Source organism: Myotis yumanensis, unplaced genomic scaffold (genome assembly GCF_028538775.1).
Source record: "Myotis yumanensis isolate MYYU_CA2020_CCGP unplaced genomic scaffold, mMyoYum1.0.hap1 SCAF_11, whole genome shotgun sequence".
NCBI classification, from domain to species: Eukaryota; Metazoa; Chordata; class Mammalia; order Chiroptera; family Vespertilionidae; genus Myotis; species Myotis yumanensis.
The window spans coordinates 42,799,111-42,806,051 of record NW_027223762.1 but is presented as its reverse complement, the minus strand read 5'-3'; positions in this window follow the sequence as shown (position 1 = coordinate 42,806,051).

Below are 6,941 nucleotides of genomic sequence, written 5' to 3'. Positions count from 1 at the left end.
GGAGCAAATAGGCTCTCCGGTCACATAAGTTTGAGGAAGGGGTTAAACAGGTGGTCAGATCCCCTCACCGTGGGACCTTTCAGGCCCGTGTGCCCAAGAACGGCACACTAAAGGGCAGTGTGGTGTGGAGTGGGCACCTGCGACGGGCCCCCAAGCCCATGCGATGACAAACGGGGTGCTCTCTGCTGATTACCAACTGTGAAGGGCTGCTCAGCAACCTGTCACAGAGGAGGAAGGCGAGACCAGCCCAGGGCACGACCGTCAGCCCGGAGACAAGGGACATCTAGGGCGGCTCCCGGGATTGAGGGGCCACGGGTGAGGAGGCAGAGCTGAGACCCCAGAACTGCACCAGGAAGCAGGGGGGCCAGGCCTCAGTGCCCAGGCTGGTCCAGCCTCTGCCACGCCCAGTGTCGTCCCCAGGCTGTGCTCAGGGAAGGCCCCGAGCTGGCCTGAGAAAGGCCTTCTTATGTCTGCAATAGGTCTTTTCGGTTCAGTCTGTCAGACCCAGTCTCGGCTCAGCGGCCCCAGGCGCAGACACAGCCCAGGTTGCAGGGCCTCTCTCCACCTGGGTCGCAGAGCCTCGCTACCCAAAAGAGAAACACCAGCACATTTCGAAGAATGCCATCAGGGCCGGGCACTCAGCAGGCCTGTCCCCCACCCTCTGCCCTGTGCCACCTTCTGCCTCACCTGCCCCCCCCCACCCACACTCAGGCCCTGAATCCTAGACCTACACTACCCCCACCCTGCCTGCCCTCCTCAGAGGGAGGGGAGGGGAGCAAGGTGAGTCCTTCGTTTTCTTTTATTACTACTATTATTTTTTAAAACTGTTTTTTTTAAAAAAATATATATTTTTATTATTGATTTCAGAAGGAAGAGAGAGATAGAAACATCAATGATGAGAGAATCTTTGATTGGCTGCCTCCTGCATGCCCCCCCACTGGGGATCGAGCCCACAACCTGGGCATGTGCCCTGACCAGGAATTGAACCATGACCTCCTGGTACATAGGTCAATGCTCAACCACCGAGCCACACTAGCCTGGAGAGTCCTCCTTTTTCCATAAGATAGAGTCTCAGAGTGACAGAGACTTCCCCATGGCCTCACAGAACCGAAGGGGCGTCCCTGCACCAGAAGCGGACCACCTGACCCCGCCCGTGCCCACTCTGAGGGGCCCCCTCAGGCGGGGTCTCCAGGGTCAGTGCTGGGCGGCGTGAAACCCCGAGCTTCCCCCGGGCGGGGAGGGCGCCGGCGGAAGGCAGTTGTTCCTCAGAGTGTGAATTCCACCTCCTGTGGAATGTACCTGTGGCAGCAGAGGGAAAGGAAGCGGGTCCTCGGGCTGCCCTGGGTCTGACCGCCCGCCGCAGGGTGGGAGGGCCGCCGGCGGGTGGCAGGCCTGTCATCACCCGGCCTGTCCGTGCCTCTCTCCCCTGGGCCGCGGGCCATGACGTCCGCCTGCCGCCTGCCCGCCCCCCACACGCTGGCTGCCCGGGATCTGCTGGCCTGGAAGGAGAACACAGGCCCTTGTGGAGGGCAAACACGCCGCTGTTTGTCCAGGGATCGGGGCGCCAGTTCGGAGGGAACTCGAAGACCGCACATTCTGCCACCTCCCAGCATTTTTCCAAAACAGCCTGGCCTTGGCCGGGCCTGGCTGCCAGGGGTGGCCGAGGGCTGGGAGCCAGGAACAGGGCAGGGGAAAGAGGGCCCTGGGGCCAGGGGGTGAGGCGCCCAGGTGAAGGCAGACAGCGCCCGGGCAGGGCCGGCCTCCTCAGCTTTGACGTGCCTTGGAGGGAAGGAGAGAGGGAGAGTGCCTGTGTATCTGTGTTGGGGGCTAAGGAAGCACAAACTGGACTTGCCTCCGAGCCTTCCGGCTGAGCCAGCCAGCTTCCACCGCACAGAGGCTCCGGGTGAGACGTGGGCTGGGACTTGGGTCAGCTCTGCATCTCCCACCTGACCGCCCTGTCACCAGAACAGCCTGGTCTGGCCCAAGTCTCGGCATCCACTGACCTGGCCCACCCCAGGGACTGGCCTGCAGGAGACCAGCCTGGGCCTCCTCGCAGTGATTGATAAGAACCCCTCCCTCTTACCCACCAAGCCCTGTACTCTAGGACCCTGGTCTCCTCCAACTGATCCCTCACCCCACACAACAGGCGAGTGACAGGTGAACCCACAAAGACTTCCCTGGGAGTGGGGCACTGTGGTGCCACCCCTGGAGGGAGCCGGGCCTGCCCCCGAGGCTGGGAGACACATGGAGGCTCCTTGGCGGGCAGTAGCCCCCCTGAGGTGACATGTAGGTGGTAGGGGAGGAGGCCTGCCTGTTTGATGATGGCCCCCTTCTTCCTGGCGTCTACAGTTACAGAGGCCCTTCTTGCCTGGCCCAGTGTCGACTTGACATTTTGGCAAGTCTTTCTGTCCCACAGTTTCTTCCTCTGGGACTCAAGCTTCGCATCCTTCAGAGTCAACAGTATGTAGAGTGGTGCCCCTTGAAGACCTGCAGCAAGACAGCCTCACCTGCGCCCCTCATTGCAGCGGTCATGTGACACCCCTGCAAGGGCTCTGGCCCACTCTGAGGCACATGCCTGTTCCTTGGGGGGAAGGATGGCTCCCTCTGATTAGTCGCCCTGGGATGGGGTGGAAAGGTGGCACTTGATTGGCAGCCCAAGATAGAGGTGGAAGGAAGTGTGGGAGGGGACAGAACACAGCCCAGGAGGGAGGGGAAGGAGCTAGCAAGGTGGGGGGGAGACCAGGGCTGCTGAAGTGATGTGCCAGGAATGTAAAGGGAGGGTGGGTGACGAATGACATTGTAAGAGTGGAGAAGCTGTGAAGTGCAAGCCGTGGCTGCTTCCAGTGAGGTTTTTTAACTTTACTGTGATGCCAGCTCTTCCTCCATTAGAACAGAGTCTACTGCCCTGGTTGGAGCATCATCCCAATACACAAAAAGGCTCCAGGTTCGATCCCCCATCTGGTGTGTGTGGAAGGCAGCTGATCAATGTTTCTCTCTTTTTTCTTCTTCTCTTAAAATTAATTAAAACAAAAAAACACAACACACCACAGTCTTCTATGCTCCCAAGGGCTTTGTGTGACTCTGTGCATGTGTGTGTGTGTGTGTTCTATTTTGAAATAAATATAGATTCACAAGACGTTGCAATGATAGCACAGTTGACCCTTGAACAACACAGATTTGGGCTGCGTGGGCGCACTTACACGCGGATTTTTTTCAATAAATATACAGTCAGCCCTCTGTATCTGCGGGTTTCACAGCCAAGCGTTTAACCAACTGCAGCTAGAAAACTGTACTTCCCATCCACAGTTGGCAACCTTCAGATGAGGGAGCCAACTGCATGCATTGTTCTCTGCCGTTTTGCATAGGGGACCGAGCATCTGAGGACTTGGGTATTGGAGGGGATCCTGGAACCCATCTCACAGATACTGTAGAGGGGCCACTGTAGTTAAGTTTTGGGGAAGCCAAAAGGTACACACAGAGTTTTGTGTGCATGGGGATCGGTGCCCTAACCCCCGGGTTATTCAAGGGTCAGCTGTATGAGAGAGGTCCCGCCTCACCCAGTTTCCCCTTCACCCCGTTCCGCAATGGCTTCTTACATAATTTGAGCGCAGTATCAAAACCAGGAAATTGACCTTGGGACAATGAGTAAGTGTGGTTTGATGGCATTCCATCACAGCTGAAGATGAGTGTAATCACCACCGCAATCAAGATACATAATTATTTCATCATCACAAAGATCACTCTCGTTTTGTAGAATCACCAGCCTCCCCCACCCCGCTCTCCCCAACCCCTGGCAACCACTAACCTGCTCTTCATCTCTATCGTTTTTCATTTTAAGGTTATATCAGTGGAATCATTCAGTATGTGATCATTTGAGAATGGCATGTTCGCACAGCACAATGCCCTGAAGAGCCCCCCAAATGACTGCAGGTGCTAATTGCTTTTTGGTGCTGAGTGGTATTATGGCATGCACGCACCCCAGCTTGTGTAACTACCCACTCACGGAAGGACATGTGGGTTGTTTGCAGTTTGGGGGGAGGGGGTCTTTGGTAGTCCATCTTTATCCCTTATTTCTTTGCTGATATTTTCTTTTTCATTTATTTCAAGAGAATTTGTAATCATTTGTTGAAGCATTTTTATGACAAATACTTTAAAAATTCTTGCCAGATGATTTCATCTTGTTGTGGGCATCAGCGGACTGTCTTTTCTCATTCCAGCTCTGATTTTCCAAATTCTTCGTATGGTGAGTGATTTCTTTCATTGTATCTTGTATGTTTTGGCTATTAAGTGAGGACACTCTAAGTCCTGAATACATGTTTTATTGTAGTAGTCAGTCACTCTGTTTAGGTTTAATACGAAGGTCTTGGCTTAATTTTATGAACTGCAGTTCCAATGAAAATGTAATTTCCAAGGTGTTTTTTGTTAGTTTGGTTGACTTAGTTTAGTTAGTGCCCCGCGGGTCCCACGGCTCCCCTGGTGCTGCATGAGAGGTAGAGGAGCCTCCCCAGACTGGTTGCCGGCTGCTTCTGGGTGGGAGACGAGCCTGGCCTGTAGGGGTAACGAGCTCTACAAGGGCCAGGCACTGGTGGTGGCAGGATAGTCCTGACTTGAGCAAAGAAGAGAGTCCCCCAGGTTGGGTGCCAGCTGGAGCAAGATCACTGTAGCTGGTGCCACGGGCACTCCTGGCGTCTCTGGCTGGGGGTGGGGAGTACCTGCAGGAGGAAGGTGTTTCCAAGCTTGGGGGCTTGTCTTGATTACTGCAGCAGGATAAGTCTTACAATTGGGTAGGATTATTCTTCCACATTATTCTTTTTTTCATCCTTGTCTTAGCTATTCCAGTTCTTTTGCCTTTTGATATAAATGTCAACATAATCTTGTCTATATCTACAAAAACTCTTGCTTGAGATTCTGATAGACATTACATTATATTTGTATATCAATTTGGGGATAATTGTTATCTTGACAGCCCAAGGTCAAGATGGGGAGGAGCCCTAGCTGGTTTGGTGAGGTGGAATCGGCCTGCGGACTAAAGGGTCCTAGGTTTGATTTCCGGTCAAGGGCACATGCCTGGGTTGTGGGCTTGATCCCCAGTAGGGGGCATGCAGGAGGCAGCCAATCAATGATTCTCTCTCATCATTGATGTTTCTATCTCTCTCTCTCTCCCTCTCCCTTCCTCTCTGAAATCAATAAAAATACATTAAAAAAAAGATGGGGAGGACTGGGGAGGGAACAGATGGAAGCTAATGTTATCCCAGAGGAAAGAAAAGGAGCTAGCAAGACAGTGGGTGGGCTGGGGGTGGTGGGAAATGACATTGAAAGAGTAGAGAAGCTCTAAGATGAAGCTGCTGCTCCGTGTGAAGTTAAGTATGATGGGAGAATTAATATTCTTGCATCAAAATTAGTCTACCATGTGCCAATGGCTTTGTGTGATGCTGTGTGACTGTGCGTGTGTCTGTGTGTATGCGCACATATGCTCTGAGTTTCATATTCAGGTCTGAATACAGAGGTGTAAGGTGGCATGGAAATAGGAGGCCAGGGCCCAGGGCCCAGGGCCCAGGGTCAAAGGATGGGCAGATGTGTGCCTCCGGGGCCCCCAGAGCCTGTCACTTGTACAGGCAGGAGGCACGGGAGAAGCCGAGTTTTATTTTACTTACTCTTTTTTTTTACCTATCTCCTGAGAGCAGAGGAACCTGGCTGACATCATGGTTTGCTCCCATTCTGCTGTGAAAAGAACCAGAGTTGGAACCTCCCCAACAGTTCTCCACCAGTTTGAAAAGTAGATGGGGAAAAAGAGGATGAAATTAAGTCAGATGTGGCAGAGTGAACTTCTGTTAGGGACAGAAAGGGCCCATGGTGGGTGTGGACTGTGCAGAAGCCTGGTCTTCTCACTTTTTCTCCAAGAGGGAGGGAGGATTTACCATACAAGCTGCCTCCACAGACACTTTCTCATGGCCGCCCTCACTTCTGCATTCTCCACTCCAGGATTTAGAGCCCATTTCCAGTGCTTTTGGATGGAAGAGGAGACTAGAGAATAAAGAACAGATACTTTAATCAATTTGATCCCATCACCACCACCATCCTTAACTAAACTTCCAGACCACCAGGGCCTGCCCAAAGGCACTGACATCCCAATCGCAGCTCCATGAGGCCAAATTCCAGTTCCATAAACAAACCAACAAACTTGGGATGTCTTCTGGAGCTGGTAGCAAGCATGAAGTCATCCTCAAGGTCAAACCGTTCCCACCTGCTGGGGTGGGGGCTGCAGGAGGCTCCACCCGTCCTGGGAGGGCCGCCACCTGGCAATACCTCCCACGGTGTTCACACCAACACGTTATTCTGTTGTGATCCAGATGCCTCTTCTTTATTATTTCATGATTCAAGATTAGGTTCCGTTTCATAACCTGTGAAGAACTAATATCCCACTTGGGGCAGGGATCTAATAATAAAAAGGTAATATGCTAATTAGACCTGATGTCTTCCAGACATCATTCTGGACGTCCTGCCCGATGAAGCCGGGGCCTGAGGGAAGCCAGCCCGGGTCCCAGGTGCCTGCAGGCGGTCGGAGGAGGGAAGCCTGGGTCCCAGGTGCCAGAGGGAAGCCGGTGCTGGCAGCCGGGGGAAGGAAGGCCTACTCTTGCACACATTTTCATGCATCAGGCCTCTAGTTGATTATAAAAAGAATAACAATTTTTTTCTTTTCTTTTTTATGCTCTCTGACCAAGAAAGTCTTTTTATTTATTTGCTTGTTTTTGTATATTAGCAAAACTGGAAACCCCTAATTTCTGCCCTATTCCTCTCCCATAATTTATTTTTTTTAATCCCAATATTTTATTTTATTTTTTAAAAATTCCACTCCCCCCCCCCCCCGCCCCCCAATTCTACCATGTGAGGACAATGGCAAGAAGATGGTCATCTATGAACCAGGAAGTGATCCCTCATCA